Source organism: Aptenodytes forsteri, unplaced genomic scaffold (assembly GCF_000699145.1).
Source record: "Aptenodytes forsteri isolate BGI_AS27 unplaced genomic scaffold, ASM69914v1 Scaffold471, whole genome shotgun sequence".
Taxonomy (NCBI): Eukaryota; Metazoa; Chordata; class Aves; order Sphenisciformes; family Spheniscidae; genus Aptenodytes; species Aptenodytes forsteri.
This window is the reverse complement of record NW_008795862.1, coordinates 1131682-1150128: the sequence shown is the minus strand read 5'-3', so window position 1 is coordinate 1150128 and position 18447 is coordinate 1131682. Positions and strand designations below refer to the sequence as shown.

At 48.7% G+C, this 18447-nt stretch overlaps 1 non-coding gene across 1 annotated transcript; it reads right to left on the bottom strand.

Moving 5' to 3' along the window:
• Window positions 1-142: 142 nt before the first annotated feature.
• Window positions 143-215, bottom strand: TRNAV-CAC. The gene has a single exon. It is a non-coding gene; the product is annotated as a tRNA-Val (tRNA).
• Window positions 216-18447: the final 18232 nt, after the last annotated feature.

The following is an 18447-nucleotide window of genomic DNA, read 5'->3' as shown; positions in this document are numbered from 1 at the left end:
CGGTGCGGCACATGGATGCCGTTTCTTCTCTGTCAGCTCGCGGCGGGGCCCGGAACCGTCGGGGGACGGTGGGGAAATAAATAAAACCTGAAGGAAAAAAAGGTTAAAAAAAAAAAACAACCGAGAAAACCCCAAAACTATGTGTTTCCGCCCGGGATCGAACCGGGGACCTTTCGCGTGTGAGGCGAACGTGATAACCGCTACACTACGGAAACCCGCGCTGCTGCCTTCTGCCGAGCTGCGCGTGATGTTCGCGCCCTCCTGCGCGGCGGCTGAGGGGCCGCGTCCGTCCCTCGGCGCGTCTCTCACCTCACGGCAGCTTCAAACAAAACCTACCCCAAACACTGAGAAACGCCGTGCGGGATCCCAAGTGATTAGCGTTAATGAGTAATTAGTGCTTCCAGAGGCCCCCTCACCTCAGAAGGGGGCTGAGGTGGGCGTCCATGCTCGGCTGCATTTCGGTGCTGCTCCCTGAGGAGACACAGGGGGAACGGGGACAGCCCCAAGAGGAACTTGCCTCTTCCCGCTGAGGGAGAGCAGGAGGGGCTCACCCCAAACCGGCATGGCCTTCCCTTCCACCCTCCTCCAAGCCATGCGGGCCGCCGGGAGGCCCGGGCCCGGCCTCCCCGGCCCGGCCTCACCCTCCGGGCCTCGCTCTCCGCCCTGGGCCCCCCCAGCCGAGCCCAAAGCCAAGGCGTGGAGGCCGGGCGCGGGTTAAGGAGGGCAAGGGAGTGCCAGCGCTTGGGCCGCTTTGGAAGAAGCATCTTTTCTTCCTAAGGCAGCTGCCACCAGATGTCGGTAGAATAGTGGCAACAGGGAGTGGAGCTCCCTGCAGAGCTGCTCAGGAGGGAGAGGATCCAGCCCAGGGGAGAGGAGCTGGAAGAGGACTGGCCGTTTTTTGAGCGAAAGGACTGCCCCTCGGTGGTCCCCCTCCACTGGGGAGAAGTTTTCCCTCCCTGCAAATGAAGCTTCTCTAATGCACAGTGGGCCAGACTCTCTTCTCATCACCGGTGTCTCTCCAAGGCAGTGGGAGCTGTGCAAGAGGTCGGGATGGAGCAGGGTGACGTGATGCCAGGATCACACTGTAGTGAGTTTCCCACCACTGAGGTTTTGGGTAAAGTCCCTGTTGCCGATCCCGGATGGTTCTAGGAATATGCTAGTTCCTCTTCTTTTATCTTAATGCACTGTTAACAACTCATACACCCGTGGCAATCGTTCTTTTTTTTGTAAAACCTCAGCCCTTGGAATCAGGTGGTAATGTGAGAATTATTTTTCCTGTTTTCTTTTGTTTGTTGAAGTGAGTTTTATGCTCTGCTGGCTGCAGAGAAAAGCTTAGAAGGGAGAAATGAATCACAAACCCAGATGAAAGTGAAAAGGACCTCACTTTTAATAAAACTTACTTACTTTTAATTTTATAATTTTGTAGCTCATCTCTTGATTTGGGCCCAAAAGGGATAGAAAGGAGGTTGTCACATGTCTTTGAACTCCAGGACTTGCCACCACTTTATTCTGATCTGACTTGCGATAAGGATTAGAACATTACATTAAAGTCCATTACAAACCTGAAGCCTTGGGACTTGTTTGCTTCACGTTGCTGTTAAATATCCCGGTGTTGCACTCTTTTTGCTTGCAGCTGGCAAAGCTGGCAGGAGAGGAGTCTGGTAGCAACCTTTGCACTGTGTATCAGCGGAGTGTGCTGGGGGCAAACCTAATCAATAGCTGGGGGCAAAGTCCTCTCCCTAGAGCAGGAGGAAGTGGATCTGTAAGTGACCCAAGACCATCAATGGAAAGATTCAAATGCTTTGGGTTTTGTTTTCTTCCACAGACCTCTTTCAGTCTGGTGATCGGTGGAGAAAGAAGAGCTGCAGACCAGACAGCCCCAGGGAGGAAGCTCTTGGAAGGTACCTGTGGGAGGCAGAGGCAGAAATTAGACGAAAAACACTGTGCTGCCGGCGTTAACTCCCAAATATTGCGCCAGTCCTTCATTAAGGCAGCACCGGACTCTGGTAGCCTTGAGACATACTGTGTAGATGGGTCGTGGGCTCTAGATCCTCCTCGCATGGGCAACTCTGGCTTTGAGGGCCCAGACAAAGCTCCCTCTTCGTGCTGGTTGCTGCTTGCTGGAATGGCTCCTGGGGATGTTCTCGCTTTTCTTACAAAGATCCATTGTCAGTGACTGCTCAAAATTTGCCCCGCAGGACAAAGAGACTGGCAGCATTTCAGTCTCCTCTCCAGCCCCTGACCTCTCCCACTTCCTCCGCTCCCAAGACTTACCACCCCTCTGCCTCACCCGCCTTCCCTAAGGACAGTCTCCAGAGTGCTAGGAAGGACTGTCACATAAATACCCAGGAAAAAGAAAGCAGGGGGCTTATTTGGAGGTGAAGGATGGATATTCTCTACTATTATCACCAGCATCTGCCCTTTCTGAACAAGGGAACCCTCCCCCAGCCAGCCTTTTCACCAGTGCGCTGAAGGTGGCCATGCTCTGCTTTGTTTGCCTGACACGCTGAGATGGCTGCGGAGTCCCATTCTCCCCTTTTCCTCCCTCCATTCCCTAAACAGCCTGCATGGCTGTTACAAGAGAGGGGAGCTCGGAGCACTGTCGAGCAGGAGAGCTGACAATCAGCGCTGGGAGACAACGCTGCCTTGCACAATACCCCCCCCAATTAGCCATTCATTTCTGCTACCTCTGAAATGGGGAGCACAGCCCTTGTGCTGGGAGATAAAACAAGAACGGCTTCAATAGCACTGATTTAAATTAGGTCAGGCTAGCTTTTGTGTGGCAGGGACCACACAATAGCAGTCACACGACTGTGGAGGGGAGCAGCATAAAGGAAAAGAGGCCAAGCAAGTGGCACAGATGCTAGGAGTCGGTGGGTGCTGGGAGATGAGGGGTCTATGTTCGTGAGTGATAGCAGAGGGGCAGACACTCCAACCAGCGCGTGATGCTAATACATAAAAGGGGACACATGGTCAGCAGGGGACAGAGAGGTCAAATACTGTCTCTGCAGAAACAAAATTACCGGCTCGTTCTGCTACAGCAAGGGGTGCGAGAGCACAGCCATGCATCCTTGGAAATTGGTCTTTAATCGTAACCGGTTATGAGGCAAAGGGGTGACAATGATGTGGACCCATAACATCCTCCCTGAGCACTAGCACAAGCCCTGTCGATCATACAGGGGGGAAGCGGGCAGAGACCCTCCGGGGCCTTTGTACTAAGGGACTTACTTCTTGTATCTCTGGGCCCGAGGTACTGCTCTTCCTTTTGGAAAAAAAATAAAAAATTGCAAAGGGACAGTAGTTTTTCTGGAGCACATAGCAAGTCAGGCTATGATAGGTGTGATGAAGCCCCAGAGACCTGGGCTGCAATCCTCAGCGTTGACCAGGGTTTGCAATTTCTTTTCCCTCATCATCAAAAGTCCACACCCAGCCTGAACACCTGATGTGTGTTCAGGGATGTGATGTGTGTTCAGGGAAGTGATTGTGCCCCTGTACTCGGCACTGGTGAGGCCGCACTGGCTCGAATACTGTGTTCAGTTTTGGGCCCCTCACTACAAGAAGGACGTCGAGGTGCTGGAGCGTGTCCAGAGAAGGGCAACGAGGCTGGTGAGGGGTCTGGAGAACAAGTCTGATGAGGAGCGGCTGAGGGAACCGGGGTTGTTTAGCCTGGAGAAAAGGAGGCTGAGGGGAGACCTCATCGCTCTCTACAACTCCCTGAAAGGAGGTTGTAGCGAGGGGGAGGTCGGTCTCTTCTCCCAAGTAACAAGCGACAGGACGAGAGGAAATGGACTCAAGTTGTGCCAGGGGAGGTTTAGATTGGACGTGAGGAAAAATGTCTCTCCTGCAAGAGTGGTTAAACATTGGACCAGGCTGCCCAGGGAAGTGGTGGAGTCCCCATCCCTGGAGGTATTTAAAAGACGTGTGGATGAGGCGCTTAGGGACATGGTTTAGTGGGTGGTGGTGTTGGGTCGACGGTTGGACTCGATGGTCTTAGAGGTCTTTTCCAACCCCAATGATTCTATGATTCTATGAAATCCTACACTCAGTTCTTTATCAGTTGGTGGGTTTGGGTCAAAATCAGCAACTCCTTCAAAAGGATCTCTTAACCCAGGTTCTCAAAGACATCTGAGTGTCTGACTGCCTTCGGAGAGAGGTCCTGGAGACAGTTGCCCAGGAGAATATAAGCACTGGAGACTAGTCCCAGTTCTCACCTCAGTATCATTACTATTAGTATTGCTGTTATTACAATAGTTACGCACATGTCCGTGTTTATCTGGCAATGGGAGAACATGAGAGCAGCATGCTTTCTTTAGCAATAACAGTGTGCTCAGAGCTATCAGTGAGAGCCTGATCTTTTCAGGCCGGGCTGAGCAAGCTGTTGTCATGGTCTAAATGAGTTTATCCAGGTAAGTCCATATGCAAAGGAAGGTCAGGGAAGTTTAAAAGCAAGAGTTCACCCCTGTAAGTCTCCCAGGCAGAAACTGCTCTCATTGAATTGTCTTTTGTGACCCAGATTGGACTTCTACAGCTACACTTTGTTACAGTTGGCCACAGAACTACTGATGGGAGAAAATATGGGTGTGGGAAAGTTGAAAACATAATCAACAATTTAATATGGTGTTTTTCAGCCTTTTTGAACCAAAGGACACCCTGATATTCTGTGGGACTTGCAAGAGAAAGTTGTAAGCAAAGACAATACTTATCAGAAAAACGTTTATTGTATTACAAAGCCATAATTTTCTTGCTAGAATTACAAGCATTATAATTGCAACTACTGATAGTAAAAAAGTGGGTGAGCCAAAGAACTGAGTGCGCCAGCCAGTGCCAAACGGAGAAAACTAGGTTAAATTTTGAATTATCAGTTCTTCTTATTCTCCTTCATTTGTTTGTTCACATATGAATGACTTTTTTTAAAACCCACGACAACTTAGAGTCATTCTGTGGGCCATCTTCTGACCCCCAATGGCCTACGCAGTTCACAGGTTGATTTAAACGTACCGCTTCCTACATGCGTACACAGACCGTAGAATATTCAGTGGCCAGAAGCTGATATGGGAAAGATACACACTAAAAATAAGTTGTCCTTTAACAGTAAGTGTAATTAAGCACTGAAATAGTGCCTGTTGTAGGGAGGTGGCCCTGAAGGCATCAAGCCAAAATGAGACATGTTGCTAAAAGGTATGTTCGCGTTCAGCCAGATGGTCAGAGCTCTGATGCATGAAGCACCAAGTGAAATTATCTACCCAGTTTATGTAGGAAGCCCGTCTGGAGCAACCATAATAACCCTAATTTCTCTCAAAATACAAATACATGGTTGCTAGTTTTCACTGCTTTACTGCTATGCTATTTGGCATATTTTTAGCCTGTTAGTTGTGAGAACACAACTAAACACAACAAAGCCCCACTTTGTTTTTCATTTTGGTTTACTTTCTAAAGCCCCTGTCCACACTGCAGTGAAGACTGGAGGTGCCCAGATACCAAAAGCAGTTTAACTGTGGTAGCACAAAAATCTGTGTTATCCAATTTGTTCTGCTACTTTACTCCGCTCACTTGCACATCTGGTGCCTCTCCCTGCACATGGTGCAATATGGAGACAGAAGAGGCAAGACTCCAGCTCTTACAGAAAACTTACAGATACGATCCCTGTGGGTTCCAAACAAGAAGACATAAAAATTCTATATAATCATGTTAATAGTACACACATCCATATATATAAATAAATCAGAACTATACAATTAGGTATGTATAGCTAGAGATCATTATTCTCAAGCAAATGACATGATCTGGGATGTTCCTGAGTTGCGATTTTGTAAATCCCAGTATTACTGAGATGGACTCTATAACCTGAAATGCTCATTTGAGTCCTTCAGCTCTCCAGCAACCCAAAAACCACTGCAGAAACAAATATGTTTTGTAGAAGGCTGGTTCATTCCCTGGATATTTATTTACTGGTTTGGCGTTGGGGTATTTTTTTTATTATTATTATTTTTTGTTTTGTTTATTTCTTCTTTTATCAGCTCCAGCTGAGACAGGAGAGGGTGGGAGGAGGGTTTTGTTCCTCTGGAGATAACAGGAGGCTGTGTCTGTGCAGCCATGGTGACAAGATCCAGGGCGCTTTCTGGCTTCCAAGCAATTTGCTCCCCACCCCTGGCTCCCAAGTAAAAGTGGGGCAGAGAGAGAGAGAGGAGCTTTTGTTTCTCAAGTGCTTCAGCTGTTGCTACTAATTAAGCAAAGAGCTCTAGTGCCTTCCCACCTCCCAAGCCTAAGGAGGATCTAGTTGGGGTGGAAGGAGAGTCAAGAGGCTGTGCTGCTGCTTCTCAACACCCTGCTCTCACTATAAGGCTCTTCTGTTTCATCCTTGCTTTGCCACAGCCTTGCTGGGTGACCCGTGGCCAACCCTATGCCTCAGATTCCCTGGCTGCAGGGGGGAAGAAATGAGAGAGACCAAGCTCAGCATGAGGCCAGATGGAAACTACCACCCTGCTGTTCAAGGTGTTATTATCGGTTTAATGCAATATGTTCCCAGCTTCTCAGATATGCTGACTATCAGCAGATTGCTCTTTCCTTCTCCAGCCTTCCCTGGATGTCATCCCCTTCTCTCCCTCTCTCTTTGAGATGCCGGCCCCTTCCCTGAGTTCTAACAGCATTTCTGCAACTTCCCCAGTGTGCCTCTTTTTGACCCCCTCCACTGTCACCAGAATGTGCTGGAGGAGCCAGATGAACTGTCAACAGCCAGGTATCAGGCAAATAGCCTTTGCACCGGGCAGTTGTGCTTTTTAGGATGAGGGGAGCAGGACGGGTAGAGGGCAGAGTTAGCGGCAGCTGTGAGGGGTGCAGGCTGCCTCTGCCCAGTTCTGCAACAGGGAACACATACTGTACCAAAGCATCGCACGCATGTGGGAAGGACTGCAGAGAGTAAAAGAGGGTGGAGATGTGGAGAGAGGCAAAAAAAAAATCAACGTAGGGAATAGGAATGCTGCAGGAATCCAACAGCCCACGGAATCGAGGTCTGAGCACTGGCTCAGCTCTGCAAGATGCCCAGGACTGAAGTAGCAATCAAGGTCATGGCTGCTCCCCTGTGCCTCTGCGCCCATTGAACTCAGTCGGGTATCTTCAGCCCAGGATCTCGCAGGGAGAAATTTAGGGCCTCACTCAGGAACAGATGGTCTCCCTCTTGGGCCCCATCTGCCAAGCAACACTGGAGCAGTTGGTCTCTGCAGTGCTGAGCAGAATCTTGTTTACTTTCCCCTCATGTCAGCAAGGTGATATGTAGGGTAACCGAGCCCTGCTGTTACAGGCCTGGATTTCCAGGAGTGGCCAGGAACTCAAAGGTGCAAGAGCGTAACCCAAGAGCCATCTTTGAGAGGCCCAGGCAATGTGGCATCAACCAGCCCTGATCTAAGTCAGAGTCCAGCCCAAGAACAGGGCTGTAGTTGCAAGGGGTCAGGATGTTGTTTGGGAAGCCCCTGATTCACGTGCACGAAGAAAGCCCGTGGGCTAAAGGAGAAATCCAGAGTAAAGTTTCACAAGGGGCAGCCTGCAGGAGACGTGCCAGGAGCAACAGGCATGTGAGCCTTGTCCATGATGAATTGGTTCCCGGACTGCTGAGAAACACACGGAGTGTTTGGTGGAGGTCTTTGGCACTGACTTTACCTGGAGCCAAGTTCTGAGCATGCATTCACGGTTCCTGAATTGAAGGAGGGGGAATAACAAGGCAGCAGCCTGCCTTCTAAGACCCAAGTAAGTGCGATTTTCAGGGTGTCTTGGTCATCTGGAAATCCTAGTGAGCTCCGCTTACTCAACCTCAGTGTTTCTGGCCAGGCAGAAAGCTAGTGGCTGCTCTGGAAAAGTTCAGCCTTAATGCTTGGAAATCTCCAGTAGAAATCCTTGTCAGCAGGAAAGCCAGGGCCTGAACTGGCCCTCGTGCTGGACTCTTCCCTCACCGGCTTTCAAAGATGAGGCTGGCTAGGCAGAAAGGGTTGGAGAGATGGACCAGTACCTTACAGCTGCTCCTTCTGTCCCTGCTCAGGGCATGAACAGTCTCCATCCACCAGGGATGTGGAGAACTGTCTCTAGACAGTATTAAGTACACACAAAAATAGCAAGTGAGACCAGCTTTAGCAGCACCAGCCAAGTTTGCTGCCGCATGGCTGATAAAAGAACTTTACTTATTCTTTTCTGAAGCCCAGTAGCAAGGACTGCAGAGGATATCATGCATCCGTGCACTAGCACATGTTTTCCAGAGACCTTGTTCCCAGAAGTCGGGCTGGTGAGGTCCTGCTCTCTTAGGTTGCCGGGTTAGGCAGTCAGTACTCTAATGGTGCTTGGTGAGCAGAGGGCACGGAGCATTACTCTATCCCCTCCCCTGAGGGCTCCCATCCATAGAGGCTCCGGCACAGGATGCTGCCTGTGTCGGCTCCGCAGTAATCAGCCCAGAGGCAGAAAGTGGAAACTTTCTGGTTGCAGCCACTTAGTTTCATTAGAAGCATCAAAAGAGAAAACAGGCCTCAGGTGGGGCAGTGAGAGGCAGAGACATGCAAGAGGTGGGGGAGAGGGGATTTGCAGCTTTGTTTTACATGTCAGTTAGCAGGTAAGCTTCAGCTAAGGACTGGAGAAGAGAGATCGGAAAGAGGGGCAGAGAGACAGGCTGAAGGTACGGCCTGTCACCCATATTGCTTAAAGAGTTGTCAGGAGAACATACAGCTCTGTAAAACCTGCTCTAACTCTGTTTCATGAGACCAGAAATAGGTTTGAGCCAATGTCCCATCCTGCTGCCCTAAGACTCCCTCCCTGCCTCACATCCCTTCCGGAAGGATTTTGTCTGAATTTCTTTTTAAAAACCTTGTGCATTAGAAATTGCATCCCCTTCCCAGTGCTCTGTTCCAGGACTTAATTGTCCCTAACACTGCAAAGAATTTTCCCTGATGTCTAGCCTAAGTCTTCCTTGTTCAACACAAACATGATACTGTTCAGAGGTAGAATATTAACATATTGATTTCAATGAAGCTGAGCTCAATGGAGAGGAGTCTGCCCAGCCTTGCTCCATCCCCCTTGTGCCCCAAGAGAATGTTTTGTGTTAGACTAAATGCCTCTGTAAGTGCCTCTCAGCTTTGCACTCAATGCGAGCCATTCTGCATAGACACATTGAAGCAGGCAGGGCACAGGATCAGGCCTGTAATCACATTTCCTTTTGGCAGTAGGGATTTTATCAGCCTTGGTCTCCCTGGGCAGTTTGAACCGTCTGGCTGTAGGCTCTCCTGAGCAGACCTCATAGCCCAGCCGGGCAGGAATTCTTCCGCCAGTAGCAGCCCTCTACCCTTCGCCTCCCATTTCACTCATGTCCTCACCCAAGAGCAGAAATTAATTCAACTGCACGCCGCTAAGCCCTATTTCCCTGCTTAGATTTTTCACTAAGCCATCTCAAATAAAGTAACACGTGCACACCAGTGACTTTGGGAGGGCTTTGGGAGTGGGACAGAGCTGCACGCATCTGGTAGGCAGGTAGTGGTTGGGGGTTTGCTCGCTGACCAGAAGCAGCGGCTGGCATCTTGAATCAGAGAAGATCCATCATTTGATGACTGCCTCTTGTGGTTAATTCTGCCCCACGATATCTCCAGTGCTGAATCCTGCATCCATCTCCCTTTCCTCGGTGGCTAGCAGCATCTCTACCCTTCTTTCCAGCTGAGAAAGGGATCTCTTTGGCTAGGAGGGGAGCACAGGTGTTAACAAGATGCCGTAGGTCCTGAAGACCAACATTTGCATCTCTAGTTCTCACTGCCTCTGCAACAGCTTTCCATAAGATTGAGAAGGAGAGCTGAAGATTTGACGATGGCCATGACATCGCAGAGCTGTGACTGAGCTTGTAGTTGAACTAGAATTACCAAAATAGAAGACAGGGCTCAGAGTGGGGTTGTTAAATACTGCAGTAGCTCCTGGATTCTGCTTCTGTTTCCACCAGTGACCCTGGCCAGATCCTCTTGACTTTATATTTCTCTTTGTTCTGTAGGAAAGCAGGGATCTGCAGTCAGGGAGCAGCAGCTATTTCGATAAATAAGGCAGGAAAAAGTGACCAAGAGGTCCCAGAAGAAGAGATCCCAGATTCCTGAAGTCCCACTCATGAAAAAGTATTGCCTCTTGTTTCTGGTCTGTGCCTAGTTTGTGGACACAGATGTTCTATTATTCCCACACGGACGAGCGGTTGTTTTTATGTGAGCTCCTGTCCATGAGCTGCGCATCTTCTAGTTAGAAGGGTTTGTTTGTTAGCCTTCAGCAGAAATAATCACGTTTGGAGACACCTGCACCATTCTCCAGCGAGCTCTGCCCTGAGATAGACCATTCTCCAGCGAGCTCTGCCCTGAGATAAAGATGGGGCTTGGACAGGGAGCCCAGTCAGCCAGGAGATGGAGCAGCTTGCCTCCTCAGCATGGTGCAAGCAGGGGACTAGGAAGAGAAAGCCTGGGCCCTTAGCAGGGCTCTTCTCTTTGATGAAGCAGATGTGACTGCTTTTTTATGCCACAACCGCTGTGTATTTGCGAAGAAGCTAAAAGGCTCATGGATTTGTGGCTCGGGGCTGGGACATGGGGCCTTTCATTTTCTTCAAGGGCTCTCGAGGAAAATCTCGTTGTACCTGCTTGGAATTAATTCTGCCAATCCCCGGTCTGATCACAGACTCCCCATGCTGGAGTTCAAGAGAAGCCTTCCATTTTCTTTCTTCTGTCTGGGACAATCGATATCCTGGGACAGAGCTGCATCAACAGCCAGGACCTGATTCTAGTGAAGACTACACGGGCCTGGCTTGGAGCCTCCAGGAAACGGATTCTCCAAGTCTCCCTGCAACAGCTGCTGGCTGACAGCTTTGTCCCATTCCCCGATGCACATCCTTGTCCCCCAAGCCCAAGGGCCCCCTCTGTGCCCCATCGGCAGAAAGTGCTGTTCTGTTTGGGGCTACCTCAGAGCTGCTGGCACAACAAAGCTGTTTTGTTTTTGGCTGAGCGTTCAGCATCTGAGCTCTCATGTGGTTGGAGCCCGTTTTTTTGCAAGAATGAAAACAGTGGATTAATGAGCTGCTTGTGGCTAATGTGCAGGGTTTCTCAGAACTGGTGCTATTAGAACCCAGCATCATGTAGGAGGTAAATGGCAGCACATGGTGAATAAAGCAGTGATATAATAGGTTTAAGTAGTCCATTTCCCTTTGGAGTGTTACTGATAACATGCCCAAATGCATACAAGACCATTACCTTAATGAATAAGACCGCTCTCTGGCAGAGCACACACTGCAGCTCCTCACAAGGGGGTTATTTTTCATCATTTTCATCCAAAAAAAGGCTTGGGTGTTTGAGTTGGAGTGGGGTGCAGGGAGGGTAGGACAGACAGAGGGGAAGAGAAGGGCAGAAGAGAAGAAATATGCATGAGAATAGAAGGGAAAGAGAAATGAAGAAGGGACGTGAATAAATGCAGAACAGGCATGTTGTGGTTTGGACCAATACGGTCTCCAGGAACCCCAGTAAGAGGAACTCATACATACACACACAAAGAACAATTACCGGACAATTGATCTTGTACATCGGAAGGGACATGTCTTTCTTTGGAAGCATCATTGTCCACCGCCAGAAGTGAAGTACTACAAGACGTATGGACATCAATGGGCCACTATTCTCTGTTTGAGATATTCAGTGCTCAAGCATTGCCATTTGCCTCCGGTAGTCCCAGTCAGTTCAGAACTAGGATCAGTTTATGGTAATTCTACCCACATCAGTGGAGTTTCTCAGGACTTAGCCTCTCTGATCAGCACTGTGCTCACTAATTGCTAGCCTAATTCTGCACTAGTTAAGCATCTGTCAGCTTGTTGGAGATACTCCATACTGACACCACTGCATGTGAGAGCAGAATTTGCCTCGACACCTTTCCTCATCTGCGGTTTACTCTTCTCCTGGGATGGGCATGTGGAGCAGTATTGCCTGAAAAATCTCTTCGAAGCACAATGACCACACGTTTTCTGAATTTGCTTCTAACCAGTGTGGTGGAATCGGACTGTCTTGTTACGCAGTAATATGTACTCTTGTGCCAACTAAAGCCTTGTTTTCGCCACCTTCTTCTGGAATCTCTCTGCAGAGGGGACACTGGCTTCAAATCCAGTGTCAAATGACCCTAAATTAACTGTTTGGAATTTACCATATGAGGCGAGTTCCACAGAGGTGTAATTCTGTTAGGATCTAGGGACAACAGCATCTAATTTGTAGCAGAATAAATGAGATGAGGATCACTAAGGATCAGGGTTCCTAAATGATTGATTATTAAGGCTCTGAAAGCCTAAATTGGTGATTCACAGCGTGTTTAGGAATATAAACATGGTCTGACTGATCCACAGCAGACACGTCCTTATCCCAGCGTACTGGTCCTGGTAGTAAGTAGAGGAGGATACTTAGGACAGTGTACAAGGGTATATAAAGAATAAGGCGTCTCCTACCTGTAGTTTTGTAGCTTCCAGCAATCTGCGAGGACTGCCTGGACGTTGCATCCAGACTATTAAGTTTAATCGCCACTGATAGACCAAACCTCCATAAACTTGTCTAAAACCTTTTGAACCTATTTATACTTTCAGTCTACACAATATCCTGTGGCAAATGAGCTCCAAAATTTAATTATGTGCTGTGTGAAAAAGCACTTCTTTTTGTTTGTTTTAAACTTGCCTGGTAATTTCACTGGGGCGCCAACTTCTCGTATTGTGAGAAACAGCATCTAAAATATCTAAGGGACATAGAATCCCAGATTTTATTGCAAGGTCATGTGATTTTGACTTCTAAGTGTTAAAACTACTTCTGAAAATGAAACATAGGTTCTACTTTTTATGCTTATGAAAATATTGCCTCCAGTGCTCTTGTTTGCTCTTCAGCTTGTTTTTATTTATTTTATTTTTTCCTTTAACCTCTGCTTAGAAACTGCTCTAGCCCCTGACAGTTCTCAAGCTTCTTGTTTACTCAGTTAGCATGGGCTTTGTTTTTACAATATTCTCCTTTTAACTGCTTTAGCAGCTGAGAGTCTTGCTCGAGACATGAACACAAACTCAGCCAAGGACAGGCAAGTTTCTCTGAGTGACCTCTTTCTCCTCATTATATTTGTGATGGTCTCAATGTCACAAGTTCAAGTACATGCACATGGGTTTTAATACAACACAGAGATAAAGGCAGGGAGATAGACTTCCACACTCTCCCCTGAGGCATGAACATACTCTGCCGCTACTTGATTGTACCTTTTGCAGACACCTCATTAAAAGTGTGTTCATTACACATAAACATACCCTTGTACTTTCACAGGCATGCATGCTCACACGCATAATTTGAACATGGTGAGAGATAGCTCACCCTAACACAAATATGTCTGATTCCTTACGTACGCTCGTACAGAGGCCTTGGCTCTAACAAGCAGTTGTTCGTTCATAGCCTTTTCTGCCCTCCATGGAGTTGTATCTTCCTGGTTGCATTGTTAACTTACACTGTCTTATATGCAGTTTTGAACATGCCTCCTCTTGCTTAAGCCTTTGAGCTTAGTCCACATAACATTTCTTCTCAGTCTGATACACCTCCTGTATCAAATGTTCTGATGTGGTGTAAAACTGAGTTAAGAGGCAGAGGAACCAGACACTTTGAATCTTTCTCTTCCCATCATGTAAATCCAGTTTGCTACGTGAAGCCATTCACATCTTACATTCTTGCAGGCACATGCTCTAGTCTGGAAGATTAGATAAAAGATAGTGGGTAAGCATCTCCTGAAAGCAGTTTGATCCAGAGAGTTAGCGAGGATGCATTACCTTCCTGGGAAAAAGGAGAAAGATTTTGGAAGGCAAGGGGTGTGAGGAAACCGAGCATGTCTGAGACATGTTTCCCTGACTGTTCATGTCCTTCAGCAATGCAAACCATTGTGTCAGCGGGGATAAATCAGTGTTGCTCTACAAAAATCAGTTGAATGAAGCTGACTTTCTGCTGCCAAGGTTCAGGTGTATGTGAGATTTGAATGGAAGGTCTCCTGGCACAGCACTAACCACCTCTGGAGCCTCACTGCAGCTAATGCTTACCCCATGACTAACAAAACTGGAGCAGCACTAACAAGCTTGGGAAGTTACCGTTAGAGCACACCGTGCAGATATACAGCCTCCATCATAGTGAAAGGGAAAAGAGGAAAGATAGGCTGTTGTAAGACTGCCTAATATATTTGGAAGACTGGTATTACGGAACAGTGCTACTTGCCAAGTCAACTGCGTTTGCTAGTTCAAGGGACTTAATTTTTACTGCCAAGAACTGCTGGCCTGTGTACATGTGTATAGCACATGCTAGGCTTGTGAGACAATGCAGACACAACCCCTGCAGCTACAAGGAAGGGAAGAAGGGATGAGAGGGTGCACGCTAGCAGAAGTCCCTGTCAGAGGCGTCGGGGTGTGCTGGTGGACACCGAATGTACATTTATGGGTGCACGCACAGGAAGCGATCCTGAGATGTGCATCACTGGCTGCGTGCTCAGGGCGAGTGTGCAGATTGCAGGGAGCGTGGAATAAAAGTGTGAGTGTGTGTGCACATGCATAAGGGTGTCTCCATCTGTGTGCAAACAAGCAGGAACGTCTAGAAACAAGGATGTGAGTGTAAGTCTGCAGAAGTGTGTGTACAGAGGGAGATGCCTGCAAGTAGTGCGGAGTGTGTGCATGTGTAAGGACGTGTGTCTATAGGGGAGGTGTGAAGGGCGGCTGTGTATGTGGAAGCCACCATGCCTGTGTGTAAGCAGCACTCTGGCTGCGTGTGCGGGGAGAGGGATTTGGGGGAGGGGGATGAGATTGGTCTATGTGGGAGCTCTGTGCCAGTCCACATAGGTAGGCTGGATCTGTGCAGTGGTGGAAAGCTTTCTAGGGGATTGGATCTCTGTCCGTAAAGGTCTCTGTAATATGAAAGAGAGTTTTTAAACACACCTCAGGAAAGGGGTCTCAAATATGTGCTAGAGCTCCTCTGAGAAAAGAGGAAAATACATGGGGGCTGGGAGCGTGTCTCTCTTAGCACGTAGCTGTTGTTTTGTTTGTGATGTGTCTTTGGTTTCATGGGGCGTATGTAGGATTGTGCATGAGCGATGCGTGCGTGGGCTGGGATAGGTGTGCAGCAGCTACGGCTGTGTGCACAAGGGAGGGTGTGCAGGAGAGGACGGCGGGGAGGGCTGAGCAGAGGCAGTCCCGTGGCTCGGGGATTTGAGCATGCACCGCAGGGCTCTGCTCAGAGGGCTTTGTCCAAGCCGCTCTGCTGCAGAGCTTCACTAAATTCAGTGCAGGCGCTTTCTATTTTGGGTGTTTCTCGGCACACCTTTGCTCCCGTCTTCCGCCCGGCTGGGCATCAGGCCCTCCGAACTGCGGCTCTCCCGCACTTGTTGAGGAGCATCGGCAGGAGAAGGAGCGGTTCCCTTGGAAACCTCTGGATGCCCAGCAACAAGTCGCTGGCAGCTGCCATGTGACCAGGTTCATTAATCAGACATGTTGTATGAATCAGGTCAGTTGGGGCCAAAGTCCAGCTCGCTCCCCCTTCGCTTCGTTGCTAATTACCAAGCCGTGAGGGCTGCTCTGAGTGGGGGGTGGAAAACAACTTGAAATAATTAAATAAAACAGTGACCTTTCCTGTTGTGGCTTCTAAGTTCATCCCAGACTTTCTCCACAAGAAAAATCTGTCCAATCCCCTCTTACACTTAAATGAACCTAGAATGCAAATGAGTGAGGCAGAGGAGTCTCCCAAGGTGGAAAAGCCAGAGGGAATGAATCTGCCATGGATGCGGTGAGTTTCCAGGTCTCTTCTCACAATAAGCCCTACATTTCAAATGCATCTTTTGAATGAGTAGCTCAGGCTTGAGACAGTTTGGGACTGTCTCACCTCATGTTCACCTCATGAATACCTCATGTTCACAACTCAGATCCCTTTGAAAATCAAGTTTCTGAAGTCTCAACTGAAATTGCTGCCCAAAATCCCTGGTTAGATGGCACAGAGAGGACTTGAATACAAATTCCTGCCCAATAGCTCTAAAAGAAGAGGCTACAGCTCTCAGGAAAACAGGCAGTGCCTGTACACTTCTCGTCCTTTGTGGACTCGCCATGCTACAAAATGGCTCTTCTTCGTAGATAGGCAGCTGGAGGGCTTATTCTTCATCATTCCTCGTGGCCCATTTCCTTAACCTCAGTGGAGCCTTTCTCCATTTGACTCAAGAGCAGGGACTTAAAGGCAGAAGCTGGAGGAAAATCAAAGATGACTTTGTAGCTGCAGCTCTGGGCCAGGGGATAGCAGCAGTTACCACATTAAGACTGAACTGCGAGCAAATTGGGAGAGTCCTGGTGAGCAAATGAGGTAAAGGGAAAATTAAGGATGAAGAGATCCAGCTGGGGTAATAACAGCCGTAAGCACTGGTCTCAGTCCCTTACTCTGGGTTTCCTGCCTAGTAGGATCTTCTAAGGGAATTAGGTACCCAAGTCTCACTGTCCTTTTGATGTATGTTCTGGAGGGACTTAGGCACCCCTCAGCATTTTCCATAAGATGCCATTTACAGTTTCAGCTCCCGTCCTTTTCACGTTTCCCCCAAATTCCTGCTTTGCCTGGATAAAGCCAGAGCAAAGGCTTCCAGATTTGGCTCCTGAATGAAAATCTCTCACGGACACACGTTCAAGGCCAGGCACTAGCAAGGCTGTAACATCTTCTTTTACCTGTACACCAGTCTACATTCTTCGTGCTGTGACTAATGTATTGCAAGGTCATCGGGTACTGCTCAGTCTCCACCTCCTCCTTCAAGAGATCAGCGTTTGAGCCTCCCAGAGTATTCACTGATTCATGTCGAACATGGGTACATTCTGCTCAAAACCATCTTTTATCTTAGGCAACAACAAAAAAGTCGCAGTGGCCGGTCGGATTCTCAGCTGATGTAAGCCAACCAAAGGATTTGGCCCATCATCCACAATGGTACTGAAGACCAGAAAAAAAAAAAAAGAGTTGGAAGCAGAGTGCCTGGCTTTATTCTAATCATGCTGTAATTTGAATAGCATCCAATGCCACTTGAAAATGGGCTCCCTTCATGTCATCTGCTTTTAGATCCAGATCTTAAGAGCCCAGTATTTACCCGCAGGAGATCTGTTTATAGCAGACAGCAATTTCCCCAAATCAGATCTGAATGTGGATCTCAAGTATTACCTAGACCAAGCCTTTAACTCTGGACCATTTTGATTTCTATCTAATTAATGTTACAATCAATTATTATTTTTCCTTTGGTATCATGTGATAATATATCCCGTGCATAGGATATACCACAAGACAAAGCTTTACCTCAACGTTCTGAGCATCTAGGACAATCTAGGGCAATCTTGAAGAATTGATGTCTGCAACCTGTGCATTTGCAATCTAAGAGGCGCAACACAAATCCATCCCAGCTGACACCCTCCAGTCAAAGTCAGAAACGTATGCGTGTTCCTGGATGTAAGGGTTAGGAAGTAAATTTGTTTTCACCAGTGAACGATTTGTTCTTTGGCACGCTCGAGGGAATCACTGTCTGACCTCCTTGCTGAAGGAACATAAGAGAACCAAATGGATGCTACATACTCGGATCTGACTCTGCAATTCAGCTTGGTATCTCTGGGAAGAAATGGAGGGCTGGGTTTTTGTGTAAGCTCCAAAACCAGGATGATAAAGGCTGAGAAGTTAGGGTGAAAGTTGGCTCGTCCATTGGGCTGGGAGGGTACGAGCAACAAAGCCCGAGGGACACTATGGTAGGATGGAAAGAACAGGCTGTTGAGGGTTTGGTCCTGGGGGATATTGAGCAACTTACCTCCACAAAGCAAAACATGCAGGTCCTTGCACAGACTGAAGCACAGGAAGAATCTCGTTGGCTCTCCCGACAGGCGGTCCCACCTGTGCATACTCAAAGCATGTGTCCCTCACGGGGACAGCTCCTTCACCCACTTCCCCGCCACTGCCCTCTTTCCAAGGGGTCCGGGCGTCGCTACCCCGATGGACAGACCTGTTGCTATCTGCCATCACTCCTCCGACCCGCCTTTACGCGAGGAGGAGACTTTTACACTGAAGCGCAGGCAGCTCTCCATGATGTAATCTGTGCAATCTGTGCATTTGCAAGGAAAAGCAGCCTCCCGTTGGCCAAAGCGAAGAGTCCCCGCCTGGGTGCTCCTCCCGCCGCCCCCCCGGTGCTTCATAAAAGCCCCGAGGCAGAGGCAGGGCAGCTTTCCCAGCCCCTCTGCTTGCAAAGGTGACCCAGGGACAGGTGAGCTCCAGCAAGGGTGCGGAGGCAGGCTCGGCCGAGGGCGGAGAGGGCTGGGCTGAGCCGGGGATGCTGCAGGTGCCCGGGGGAAGGCGAGGGGCCCCCCGGCCAGCTGTGGAGCCGGTCCCACCTCTGCCAGGGAGCCGGACAACTCCTCCAGCGGCGGGTTCGGCA